This window comes from Vicugna pacos, chromosome 2 (assembly GCF_048564905.1).
Source record: "Vicugna pacos chromosome 2, VicPac4, whole genome shotgun sequence".
NCBI classification, from domain to species: domain Eukaryota; kingdom Metazoa; phylum Chordata; class Mammalia; order Artiodactyla; family Camelidae; genus Vicugna; species Vicugna pacos.
In genome coordinates this window covers 29333316-29347811 of record NC_132988.1, presented here as the reverse complement: position 1 = coordinate 29347811, position 14496 = coordinate 29333316, and the positions used below count along the sequence as shown (strand labels likewise).

The following is a 14496-nucleotide window of genomic DNA, read 5'->3' as shown; positions in this document are numbered from 1 at the left end:
TTATTTTCTTTATCATAATCCTATATCAAACAAAATAATTCATGACAATTTGAAAACGTATTTTCTTCTGTTTTTCATTCTGGACATTTGCGATAATTATTCCTCCTTTAGAATGTCTTCTGTTCTCTTATTCAGAACCTCTTTTCAGCTTCCTGTTTGATTTTTTTTAGACATCAACTTTTGTTTCCTTTAACACATTTTTATTTTCACTTTGATATTTTTATCTGATTAATAATAATCTCATGAAATGATTTTCCAAGTGAAAGCTGGACAGTCTCTGGGTGAGTCAGCTTCCAGATGACTAATGGGAATTAAGAGTTGTGTGTGTGTGTGTGTGTGTGTGTGTGTGTGTGTGTTTAATATCTATCCATCCATTATTTCCCAGGCCTTTTCTCTTTCTTGGAAATGTCCCCAAAGTCATGTCTAATTTCAAAGCCCCTCAGCCATGCCCCAAATTCCCTGACCCCCCTTTTATTTTTAGAGAAACCCTCCTTTCTCTTTCCTAGTTTGCTTTAGAGGAACCCTCAGTTTCATTTCTTCTCAAACTCAATTGTTATCTAGTTCTTTCATGATAGTCCTGAAGTTTTGTCAAAACTAGATCTGAATCATTAGCAACTGAAAAAGACTTTGACTTTCTTTGAGAGATTCGGAATTAAACTTCAGGAAGAAAGGAAATCATTCTCATCTCACTCTGCCGTTATGACAAATAAAGGAAATAAAACAGCAATGTTTCAGTATTCGAACAATCCAAACATTTTAATCCTGTACACAGTCATAAAAAATAAATGTTGATGAAGTGATTAAGTGACGTAGTTGAAGGCTTATCCCTTGTCACTTTCCACCACAAAGGGTGGGAAACCTTCCTTGCAGCTTGACATGGGCCTGTGACACAGCTCTGTTCCCAAGGGGAGGAAGGTCATCTGGTTGTGATGGTGGTGGATAAAGGTTTTTTTGGTAAAATGATCAAATGAGGGTGAATAGGATGTGATACCTGGAGATGCAGCATTCTCTCTATGACCACAAGGCAAGGCAACAGGCTGTGCCCTGAGGATAGTGAAGCAGGAAAATGAAGGTCCCGGGTCATGGATGGATTCTGGGAACAACTGAACCACTACCATCAACTGTCTACATTCTAGCATTTCTTATTGCATGAGAGAAATTTCTTTGATTCATTATTGGTCTGGTTTTCTGTCATTTGCAATCAAAACTAGTACTAACACACTGTTCAAAGCTTCATCCTCATGAATACATGCCCTGGAGCTGACACTGTAACAAAGCCAAGTGTATTTCTCATAGATGAGGACTCTTGTCCATTGTGGCCCTGACCATCAGCATCCCCTGGGGAGAAAAGCTTGTTTAACTTTAGCTGTGTCTGTTTGAGCTACAAATCTAAGAGTAGGAAGGAGGGAAAGGTATTGAATATTAGCTGGATACTGTCTTTTCCTCCACCCCACTTGAATGAAACCATTTTCTTCCTATGGCTAAAATCAGTCTTGCAAATTGGCTTCTTCTGTCTCAGTTACCAGTTCAGGACACATGTTCAGACACACTTGGATCCTTACTTTGTCCACGTTGGGATGTCCAGTATTTTTATAACACTTACACAACTTACTGAATTACAAGTATCTGGAGTGGCAATATGTTATTCAACAGCTCTCAAGTAGTGATGTAGACAAGCCCACCCCATTTATTAGCACAAATTGGTAAGAACTAGTCATAGATCTTATCTATGACTAGTTCTTTGTCTAGATTTTGGATAAATAAGTTCCCTTCTTAGGAATTGTTGTTTCCTCTAGATATCAATCTTAGGTCTTTAACTTAACTTCATAGGACTTGTGATTTCTTTTCCGTCCACCATTAACTTTTTCACACTCTTAGATGTTCAGATTGTTAGAAGAAACTTTTCTTACAGATTATCACAGCTCTCTTGTTTTAATATATTTCTTTTTCTACTTTAATCAGTTTTGTATAGTCTTCCAAAGTTTTTCTTCTCAAAGTTTGTTGACCACTTTGAAGTTATCTTCACCTTGAAAATATTCCTTCATAATATTATAAGATCATCTATTAAGTAAAATATGCCAGACAATATATGTTACAAATATTATAATCTGAGTTTAGGTTATTTATTTACATGTCATATAGCTTAAAGTATTAACAATATACAGTGTTTCATATATTTTTTAGAATATTTAAACATCTAGTTTCTACAAATATGGTTTTTATGTCCTTACTGTATTTCGTATTGGCTTGATGAGGAAAACTTGTGTATCATTAGGGCAAAATTAAATTCCTGACTTTATAGTTATATACAAAGGTGAAAGCTTGAGTTTCCTATATATATTGTTTAAATCATTCAATAATTTCAAAACTATTTTTAATTATACATTTTTTAAAAAAACCTAGTGTTTCCTATAGCCACAGAGTACATTGTGACAAATGCAATCACTGGAAGGCTTGTTCTGCCGTCTAGGGCAGTAGAAGGAACGTGGGCTTTAGAATTTAGCGAGGGCAGGCTTAGCATCGCCTTTCCACACTCTGTCTCTGTCACCTTGAGGGCATCACTTTACTTCTCTACACCTCAGTGGCCTTAATTGTAAGTGGTAATAATAGTGGCTATTTAGTATTGTGATGTTTTTCTTCATCTCTTTTAAAATTAAACATATAAACCAACAAACCTTTTTTCTGACAATACCTTTGTTCTCTGACAACTAAAGATTTAATTTCCTCATGGAATGAACCTTTTTGAATTAACTAGGTTTATTCTCCAAATCAAACTTCCTCCATTTCAGAATAGCTTAAAATTTTTGGACTAATGCTACTGTTCTGTGTTTACATTTATGACAAGTTTTTTTCTCTCTCTGTCACTCATGGCTTCAGTTATTTGAGATATAGCAAATGCATTGACCATTCCTTTGATGAACTTATTGGCTTGTTAACTCTCTGCCTAAGATAGAATGTTTGCTATTTCCTGTCATTTTCATGTAGGTTATTCCTGCTTGAGCTGTGTTTTTCACAGATTTAAAAGTGAAAAAACTAGCCACATTTCTCTTTTTAAATGTCCTTCTCATTCAGATGATCCTTCTCATTGGCATTCGGTGGCGTCTCTAGCACTACCATCACCTGTTACTGCAGCTTTATTTGTAAAAATGGTGAAGTGTCTTTCGGTTTCCCTGGTGTCATGACGCAAGGGGACTCATAAGGAAAGTATGGTGAGCCCAGTAGTGGTGAGATCCACTGGGCAGAGAAAGGAGACCAGGCTCAGGAGAGGTGACGCAGCAGCAGCTCTGGGCCTGCCTCCCAGGCCCTCGCTCAGCTCTGATTTCAGCTGTGACTGTGGCGGATGGCTTTCTACAAACTCAGACTCATCTGACACCAACTCACCTGAAGTTGACCATGTGTCTTTCCATTCTCTGATTTGGAGAATTCTCTGGCACTACAGGAACCTGCTTAATCTACTCTGCCATCTTTTAAGCGAACAATTCTGAATGACATCATTTTTTATACTTCTCAGAAGGTTTCAGAAGGTCAAGCCAATCTGTCTCTTAGTAGTAACCTCAAAGTGCTTCCTACTCCAGGTTTTTCTTTCTTCCATGACCAGTCTGCCTCCTCCTTTCCTCCTGCTTCATGAAGTCAGCCATCCAATACACCACCTCCACCCAAACCCTTATCTCTGACTCTGCTTCTGGGGAATCTGCACCTAGAACAGGTGTATTCTGTGAAAGGTTGCCCCTTATTCATATAGTTCCCAAGGGCAATACCCAGAAAAGCACCTAAACCCAGGAATGGTGCAAACAATGTGGGTATAAGAAGGAAATCTAATTTTGTAGTTAGATTCAGACAAGAAGGAAAGAGGGTGACACCATTTTTGTTCTGGGTAGTTGGCCCATTCATAGTGGGGTCTCAGCAGACAACTGAGAAAATGAGAGCCTTTATAACAGCAAGGTGTGGTACAGCCAGATATGGCAATTCCAGCACAGAGCTCCTGGCTCACCCATCCGAGGAATGAATCTGCTGATAGAGGACCTAAGTTGGAAACTCATATATGACACTGTTTCAACATGTCAAGGTCAAGTGAGGAATGCTGCAATTCAGAAGCTACATAGGAGTCCCAAACTCATTTATAGAACCTGAAATACTAGGTATTTGCAATAAGATGACTCCAAACATTTTAAGCTAGTTTTCTGGGTTGCTTTTTGTTCTTATTTTCCAAGTGAAGGGCATTTGTCACTTCGTCTTCCTATTTGAGAAAAATAAGAGCTAACACAAATAGATCGGTATTTTTCTATTTTTTATGTTAATACAGTGGAGGCACTTGGAGTTTAGAGAGATGGAAGAAGGAAGGAGGATAACTCCCTGTCTCCCTTTGTCCTTGGAACCTCAGAGTCACTTTCATGGAATCCTTTGTGTTCCAGGAAACAAGGACCCTTGTCTTATGTGGCTTTAATTCTCCATAGTGTCTACTTGATGAAAAGTTTTGAAACTTAACTTCCACAATGCACAATTAAATGGATAATTCTTAGAGGTGAAAGGGATAATTTATAAAGGATGCTTATATTTCCCAGATTTCTGAAGCAGTCTGAGCAGAGAAAATGCAGAACAGGTGGTACCTGTAAGGCCTCGATACAACATCCAACCAGTAACTAGATAAACAATTACCATGGAGATGGCTTAACTTTCTGTTGCTGTCCTTCTGGAAAAAAGGGTTTGTCATGTGGCATAGCTTTGGCTGCTATGTTAGGCTCCGTGGGAAAATTCTCCCAGTTGCTGACGGGTCTTGCAAGCCATAAGATCTGTGTTCAAATCTCAGCTTTATCACATGGTGACCATATAACTTTGGACAAGTCACCTCATTTCAGTGTTTCCCTTTCTGCTAAATGAGTGGTTATCTTGAAATAGATAACCAATATCCAAGGCCCCTTCAAACTCTAACAATTTATTCTAGTTCACAAGCAGCCCAAATGTTCATAAAATATTCTGGAATTGACAGTACATGAGATTCTCAAGTGAACAAAATGAGTCGTTTTTGGATATTTATATTAAACATTTAACGATCATTTTATTCCTCTCAAAATGCATATTTATTTTTGGTTTAGGCACTGAGGTGTAGATTTAAGTTTTGTTGGCATGAATGCTCTGGCCATTTTTATAAAAGAATGATACACTTGGGAGATTAAAAATTCTAAAATGCAAAAAAGCCTAGGAAACGTAAACTATATTTTAGTGAACCAACTGATTTTGCAATTGTCAAATGCATTTTTATATTCACGTTCACAATAGGTTTCATTAGAGATTCTTAGCATATTTTTACTACATGATTAAAACCTTTATAATGTTTGAAGACATCTCTCCTAAAAGAACAAATGCAATAGATACAGATGAACTCAAATAAGATAATACATGTGAAAAAAATCTTTAATTATAAAGTGTTATAAACATGTAAAGGAGTATTATAATTAGGTGTAATATAGTTACTGAAGTTGTATGAATTATTTATAGATAATTTTTAATCTTTTTTTAACATTTTTTATTGATTTATAATCATTTTACAATGTTGTGTCAAATTCCAGTGTTCAGCACAATTTTTCAGTCATTCGTGGACATATACACACTCTGTCACATTTTTTTCTCTGTGAGTTATCATAACATTTTGTGTATATTTCCCTGTGCTATACAGTGTAATCTTGTTTATCTATTCTACAATTTTGAAATCCCAGTCTATCCCTTCCCACCCTCCACCCCCCTGGTAACCACAAGTCTGTATTCTCTGTCTGTGAGTCTATTTCTGTCCTGTATTTATGCTTTGTTTTTGTTTGTTTGTTTGTTTTTGTTTTTGTTTTTGTTTTTGTTTTTTAGATTCCACATATGAGCGATCTCATATGGTATTTTTCTTTCTCTTTCTGGCTTACTTCACTTAGAATGACATTCTCCAGGAGCATCCATGTTGCTGCCAATGGCATTATGTTGTCGGTTTTTATGGCTGAGTAGTACTCCATTGTATAAATATACCACATCTTCTTTATCCAGTCACCTGTTGATGGACATTTAGGCTGTTTCCATGTTTTGGCTATTGTAAATAGTGCTGCTATGAACATTGGGGTGCAGGTGTCATCCTGAAGTAGATTTCCTTCTGGATACAACCCTCCTACACTGCTGATAGATAATTTTTAAAAGTCAAAATGACACATTAGATGTCATACTCTTATTTTTATTTTTGTTACATATTTTGGGAATCTTAAGTAGAATTCCATGCTTCACAGCTGCTGATTGTACTCACATGTTGATCTGGGCTAAGGAATACCAAAACTGATCAGTTTTTGTGGTGTAAGAGTTTGTGGGTTTTCTAGGCTACTTCTTGGTGAAGTGTTAGCCCTCTATGCAGGATAATGAAATCCCTGAGCTAGCAAAAGTATAATGGGTAGAAGTGGAAACTGAACTTGCACTCTAGGAATAATGAAATGGGAATTTGGAGAATTACACTAGGGAACAAAGGTGATCTAGCACTCTCACATTGCAGTCATTTAGTTGGATCACACTTACCAATGGCAGAGACTGAGGCTTCTGAAGAAAAGGCTCTCTCAGCAACATCAGGATGGAGGGTGGGGGTTAGTCAAGGGGGAACCTGCAATCCATAGATTTATCAGCTTGCCCACCAGGCTGTAGATTGCCCCTAGCAACATCCTGTTCTCTCTAGGCTAATGTGTAAAGGAGCTCATAAGTTCTCAGTCCCCGCCAGGTACCTCTTTTGTGGAGACCCAGTCTTGAGAATGCCACAAAGAAAAGTCGACATCCTGGTGTTGAGTAGGTTTTAGATCCTTTGTTTGGGATGAGGAAAACTGTAACAAGAGTGTAGCTAATTCTTCCTCATGATAAGTATGTAAATTAAGTTCAGTGCTCAGTGAATCAGTGACTCTACCAGTCTAATAAATGTTGGGTGCTTAAAAAATGCGTAAATTATAGAGGAAAAATAAAACAAGTAAAGTATAAAGTGAAATTAGAAGGATGTTTTCTAGATGAGCTATTTGATTCCAAAAGTTGTTATTTTGGATTCCTCTTCTAGTTAACGTGTATAGAAAAATATTTTACTTCATTTTTCAAAGAGTCAAACTACTTGTTCTCACTCTTTCTGGCCCAGGCTTGGTTGAAGCTCTTTGGAGATGTGAGAGACAGCAGCCTTTATACTGCCTACATGGCTGATGCGTTAGGATCTAGGAGGTGGTGAAAGGTAAGGTGTACTTGGTAAATTGCATTATTTTTCTTGCAATTCTGGCAGTGTAGTTATGTGCTCTGGGTCAGCCTGTTTTCTATGCACAGACGGAGGAATTAGATTCATGCTGGCAATAAGAAAAATCAGCACTAGAAAACAGATTCCCCAGAGTCACACTCAATTGCTTTGCTCACTGAGCTATGTTGCTTCTGAGGTGGTTCTGAATCTGTCCTCAAGTCTTACAGGTATTTCAGACAACTGCCAACCAAGCCTATGAAAGTAGTTTATGTGGACGTAAGCTTACACTTCTCTGAACTTTCACTTTTTAAAAACTAGATGATTCTTTAACAATGTAATAAACATCTGCTAAATATAAACTTAACAATCTCCCATAAAAACAAATCTCATGACAAAGAAAGAAAATGGAAGTACATGACTTGAAGGTTTATAGTCTGATTTTCATTGAGACCATTGTCAGATTTCCTTTGGCCAATGCAGAGATTTTGTGTGACTGTATTGAGAGTCAGTGCTTATCTTTCTGTTGATGTTAGAGGCTTTTATTAGAGAAATTATTAATAGAATGCTTACCCTAAGTCTTGGCTTGATATTCAAAATCCTTCCCAAATAAAAATATTTCAAAATGGAAAAATGACTGTTACCTCTGTTTTCAGGAACATTCAACCTTGATAATTTTAGAGGACTAAATGCTGCTTAGAGACACTCTGTTTTCTGCTGGTCAATGCCATTGACTTTAGAAAATATCTGAAATATCTCAGTTCATTGCAGCTTTTTTTCCAATTTTCTCACAAAGTTCTCCTTCTTTATTTCATTAAAACCAATTAGGCATATTGCACTGGCAGAGATTAATACTGCTAAATGTCAATGATGTGTCTGCTTTGAAAAAAACTATTGAGCTGAAGAGTAAATAGCAATACAATAAAAATGGCCTGACATCTTCCTTGCAAGAAAGCAGAGAGCTGCGAGGTGGCAGGGAGAGTAAAGAAGGGGATAATAATGGTTGATCACTAAATTGATTTTAGTAGTTCATGTTCCCAGATAATCCACTGAATATACATACAGAAAACAAAGCAAAGCAAAAGGAAGTGATGGAAGGTCATAGCTGGTGGGTACCAGTCTGTGACATAAGTGGCGCTATTGGCAAGGCTCTCAAGAATGTGTTAAAAATGAAAGAGTGACCTTTTCTCTTCTGTATGGCTCCAAATGTCATTAATTAGCAGCATTCTTGAAAAGTCCCGTGGTCCTCCAGGCATATGGACTGTGTTGTTCAGTTTCTAAAATCTAGTTTCCATAAGAAATCTCAAAGTCTGCAGCCAAACATCACATATAACAGAAATATTCTTCTTAGTTGGAAACCGAGGTGACTGGCTACATCAGAGCGACCAGCCCTCTAGCCAGGGCACCAAACCCAGCCCGCCACCTTTCTGTAAGGCCCTAGGGCTAAGAATAGTTTTAAGAACATGTTTATGGCTGAAAAAATCAAAAGTAGAAAAATATTCTGTGACGTGTGAAAATTACATGAAACTCGAATTTCAGTGTCTACAAAGAAAGTTTTCTCAGAATACGGCCACACCTATTTGTTTCTGTTTTACCCGTGGCTGCTTTTGCCATGTCAATACAATGGCAGAGGTGTACCATACAGCATGCAAGGACTGAAACGTTTACTGCCTGGCCCTATACAGAAAGTTTGTTGACATTTAGGATAAATGATTATTTAAGAATAAGTTTGAGGCTTCAAGTTTGATGCTGAATTTTTTTTTTCTTTCTGTATTCAATTTTCAAACGTAAGAAGAGGAAGTAAAATTTGTGGGAGGATAAGAGGAAAGAAAATTGCAAAAAGTTGAGTTTTATTTAAGAGCTGGAAATTACTCTGTGTATTAATATTAGTCAAAAGGGTCAAAATACTGTTAATTGCAACAAAAGTGATAGATCTAAATCCACTGTGCTGAGTAACAGAAAACAGACACAAAAGAGCACATACTGTATGATTCCATACATACGCAATTCTAGAAAATGCAAGTGCATTTCAGATGACTGAAAGCTGATCGGTTGTTGTCTTCGGACATGAAAGAGGAGAAGGAAGGATGGATTGCAAAAGACAATCTATTTTTGGAAATTTTGAGAATGTTCTGTATCTTGATTGGAGGTGCACCTGACAAAATCCGTCCAATTGTATACTTTAAATAGGTGCAGATCATTGTACCTAAGTTGTGCCTCAATAATGTTGATTTAAAGATAGCCATGTTGTGATTGAAAGTTATAATTTTCTAGATCCAAAGCAACCGTTTAACCAGTATTTAATTTTTTCCTTTAGTGTGTTTATGCAACCTCATGATTCAAGCTCAGACTGTTGCTGATGGAGCAAAATCACACTGGATGCACTTATGCCCACCATTTCCATGAAAGAGCTACCTCTGCAGTCTGCACCTAGTCATCAGTGTGTTGTGAAATGCTAGAACTGTTACTTTATGAGAATATGCGAGATTGGCATTAAACCAGGCTGCATAATCTTTTTTTGTTTTCATCATACCTAGCCATAAGCCATTCAAGATGCCGTGATGAAGTGTGAAAGGAAATAAACTAATTTCAGTGGATATTGCCATTTCCCCCTCTACTCTCTATTCTTGTCATCCCAAGGCACTTACATCTTATGCTAATAAGGTCTCCCATGTCCCTTGTTCCTTATTTTATAAAGCGTTCTTTTACATAGTATAGTTCTGTATTATAGTCTTGCTAAATATAATTAATCTCTTGCTGGAGACAGTAGATCCTTGACCTTGTAGGAAGTTATTTATGTGGTTGTTGGTTGTATAGCTATTTTTAGGTTTACCCTTTAAAGTGTAATGTTGTAGTTGATTTTCTTTCAAGCTACCATTTGTTCTATGATTTAAAAATGCAAAAGGTAATGATTTGATTTTAGTCATTGGAACTAGGGTTTAATTATAAAGTTATTCTTTTTCCCCTTTGACAGAAAAAGGAAGCCATAGAGTTTTCATGAAGCTGAAGACAAGGAGTACAAACAAGATGGTGACTGTTACTCTGGCAACACAACATTTGTATGTATTCATTTATTGAATTTTCCACCAGATATTTTCAATACAGAATACTGAAAAAGTTTGTTTATCTTTCTAGGTTTTATTTATATCACAGTTACATGTGTTTAAATTTAACTCTGTTTTTCCACAGAGGACTGAATTGCTCTTTTCGTTAACTATTAACAGTTGTTTTAAAGTTTTCAAACACACTTTTTGGTTATTATCCTTGCGGCTTTTTTAAACAGGACATCTGAGAAGGGGTTTTTTTTTCTGATTCCCTTATTTGGTAAAGGTATGTAAACTTAGAGTTCTAAAAAAAATCCCAAATCTTGTGTTTTCCTTTACTCTTCTTTTCCATTATTTGCTTTTAATTTTTAAAATCAATTTCCACAGCTTCAGCTCTGATTTTGACTTTGTTTTTTACTAGACTCTGTCTGTTTTTTCCTTGAGCAAGGCTGTATCCAAGCTGGCTGGGAGGTACCCTAGTAGAGGGAAAACAACATGGATTTTGGACTTGAGAAGAAGTGAACCTGTTACCTGTTGGACTACCGCCTCGTTGTGACCACAGGTGAGCTATTCAATTATGCTGAGGCTTATAGACTAACAATAGTTAAATTACTGTGTGGCTTTAAGAACAGAATAAGGCTGTACAGGTAAAGCACCTGGAGAGTAAGCACTGGTTTCCTGTGCTTGATGCTGTGTTCTTCCCAGCTACCCTGACCCTGACCTCCAGCCCTGGCCTCTTCATTCATCCATTGTCAGTGATTTCCAAAGGGCACCTTTCGTTATTTTTGGATGAATTTTAGATATTAAAATGCTTTCATTTCTTATATTGCCATTAACTTGCTGTTCTGCATTTACCTGTGCTAATTATCTTATTATTCACATCTTGAAGTTGACCTTTCTGAGAGTCACAGTCCTAATCTTATCTTTTTGTTATTTTCTTTTATTCAGATGTAGTAATCAAGTATTCTGTATTGAACTTCCAACATTTAATTGATGTGCTAGAGTCATTATCCTCTTTCTATTATATTTGTTCAAATGATAGAAAGTAGAATTAGAAATTGAGAGACTAATATTGGTAATATTGACTGAGCAATTCTTAAAAGAACATCATATATATTCTATACAACTATATTAATTCCTGAATTAAGATTTTAAGTTTAAGAATCATCATTAATATGCTATAAAGAATAATATTTGTGAAGAAATAAAGTAAAAGAGCCTGAAAATGAACACTTAGTCCAGCTTTTTGGGGTAGTATTCTCTGAGAGTTATCATAATTATTTGATATAATATCATGTGTTAGTACTGTTAAATAGATTCAGTAATTTAATTTGCTCTCTAGTTCCTAGTTTTATTGTAAATGTGGAATTGGCAAATGAGGCTTTAAACACAAATTCAAAGAAAAAATACTGAAACATTTATTCAAACATGTATCCCCACTCATGACATGGTCTTCCTTAAATCATTATTGCTGTAGCCAATATCTTAAAACAAACAAACAAACAAACACTTGCAGTTTAAGTCTAGGGACTGCATGAACCGCTAAATTTATGAGATCTGACTTTCATGAAAAGGACCTAAGATAATTCAAAGTAATATTCATTTTTTCAAATAACAGTAACAAGGAAGTGTAGCAAATGTTACCAATCCCAGTACACCTCATAGAGATAGACTTACTTGCCTGCTTTGTTTGGGGAGAGAAGAAAACACAAAAAGGAAGGGAGTCCAGATGAGTGCCTTTGCTGCAATTAGTGGTGATGCATGTGGTGAACTGCTAAGTATCCATGACTAATCGAGATGGACAGGGCTGTCCCTTGCTAATCACGGAAGATATTGGCCTGTCCATAGGAGAAAGGAGTGATTATATCAAAAAGAACAGTCAGCTATTACCAGGGAAAACTCTGTCAGGACTTTCCATGAATGATAAAGAAAAGGACAGAGATGAAATTAAAAGCAGTATTAACTATCCTTAAATAAGAAGGCATTTTTATATGCTCAGTACTGCACTGAAAAGGATACTTTTTTTTTTAACAAGATATATTTTTTAAAGGAACACACGACCGTATTAAGTCTTGAAATTTATGGCCATAAAAATGAATTTAGTCATTGTTTCTTACAGTAATGTAAAACGCTTAAAATTTATCATTATTTAATATTTTCTAAATAATCTTTAAGTGCTCATTATAACCCAGTACCAAATCATGTGCAGAACAAAGGATGAAACCAGCTGAAGCAGGTGGGTTGGATTTTTGTGGTGTGGTAATACAGTTCTGTTTTGTTTCCGGTCTGCTATTACTTATGTAAACAGGAAATTAAACCTTAGTTTATAACTCATAAATGATTCTTTTCTGCCAAGCACAGGTTTAACTTTTAAGTTTTGTTGTTGCTGCTGAGGCTTCTGCTTGGATGCCATCTCTGGATTTAGCAAATACTCCTTTTCAGCAATCAGTAGTTAGAAACTACCGTTTTATGGACTGTCACTGAATAATCTCTGTTCTCTCATTATTGGAGTCTTTGGAAATTTTCTCTTTTCCCAGATCATTGCTTAAATCTAATCAAAAAATTAAAAAATAATTTTTCATAAAAGTTCAGTTGTTTATAAAGATGTATATTTTCAAATTTTAGAGCTCCAATAAATGAATATTATTAGTGAAAACATTATGTTACAGTGAGTGAAAAATTCAAAAGAATTTTGGGGAAGAATTGTTTCATTCCTTCCTATAGAATATACACACAATAACTTCAGTAGAAAAGTAAATACAGAATCAATGTAATATTAACAATAAAAATACATATGTGCCAGGCATTGTTGTAAATATTTATATATGTGTATGTATTAACTGAACCCTCATATCAACTCTATAGTGGATTCTGTTTTTATCCTTGTTTTACACACATGGTAACTGAGACACAGGGAATTCAGGCACTTTCTTAAGATCACACAGCTAATATGATAGAACAAGAATTTAGATCTATATATTCTGACTCCAAAGTCCGTAAGTTTCACTACCAAAATATTTTCCCTCTCCGGGCAACGCAGTTACAAAGTTCTGTGACCAGAATTTTGACTTAGTAGGGTAGGACAAGCATGAGTTAGATTGCCATGGAATAAATAGAAGGAATGTGTGTATCCTTAGATTTTTTTTTTCTTTCAATGATTGCTGTAGCTCAGCTCCAAAGAGAGGACTCTAGAGACCAGGCATAGATTTTTGGTTGCCTGATACAACTTTGTCTTAAGCCACAAAGGGATTAATAGAAATTGAGGTCCTCAACTAGCTGAAACCAAAATTCCTGTGAGTGTTTACTTAATTGACTTACTGCATTTATTCAATTCTAAGACATCATCAATTTTAGAACAATTTCTGGATGTAGAGAGGGCTTACCTGAAATACTAGGAACTCACTAAATCTAACATAGAAGCAAATTTTGGAAATGAGAAACACAATACTGCTAATCAACAGACAACGCACATGATTATAGTTTGTTGGTGAGTTAATGATCTCAGAGGGTTGTCCATGAATGTGACCAAAATCATTTTGGAAAAGGTGGGGCAAGAATAAGTTCTATAAACTTTCTTGAGATTGACTGCTGAAAACTTAATCTTGTGAAAGTTTATTTTTCCAACTTTTTCTGTCCTTAAAGGATAGCTTTTCCTCCACACTTATATTACTCCAACAACATTCTCCTTAACTATCTTTTTATACCTTAAAAACTCTCTGAATATACCATGAAGATTCACTGGGCACAAGCTATATAAAATAGTTACACAACATAATTACACAGTTCAGGATTTTCTGAGGATCAGTTCAGTTGTTTTATCATCCACAGATTCATGTTTTGATACCAAAAAGACCTTCAGTTTCCTACCCCTACCTTGAGATAAATATATCTCAAATCCTGCTGTTTCTCCCCACCCTCATTTTTACCCTCTTTGCTCAGGTGACCACCATCCCTTGTCTGGAATGCTGCAATAGCTTCCTAACTGGTCTCCTTACTTTTCTTATCTGCCTTTCTTATCTTTCTCCCCACTGCATTTAATGCCATCTTTCTAAAGCAGAAATGCAGTATCTCTGTTTAACGTCTTTTCATGCTTCACAATTTCGCTTAGTGAAAAAATCAGGAACTTTTTTATGTCTCTAATATTCTATCTGAGCACAAGTGCCCTTGTTTCTAGGATTTTGGTTAGAAAACTCTTCTGCTCCTCATCTCTAGCCTGTTTTCCTGCCACCTGGC

The 14496-nt window shown here is 36.1% G+C and overlaps 1 protein-coding gene and 1 long non-coding RNA gene across 2 annotated transcripts in view; both read left to right on the top strand.

Moving 5' to 3' along the window:
* The window catches only part of C2H4orf33 (chromosome 2 C4orf33 homolog), a 617194-nt gene extending 609978 nt beyond the window's left edge, over nt 1–7216 (top strand). Inside the window, exon 16 of the mRNA XM_072937521.1 lies at nt 7133–7216. The gene's annotated coding sequence lies outside the window, so the exon portion shown is untranslated. The remainder of the gene's footprint in view (nt 1–7132) is intronic.
* Nucleotides 7217–10704: 3488 nt separating this feature from the next.
* The window catches only part of LOC107034293 (uncharacterized), a 47446-nt gene continuing 43654 nt past the window's right edge, over nt 10705–14496 (top strand). Inside the window, exon 1 of the long non-coding RNA XR_012058893.1 lies at nt 10705–10825. This is a non-coding gene — a long non-coding RNA (uncharacterized lncRNA). The remainder of the gene's footprint in view (nt 10826–14496) is intronic.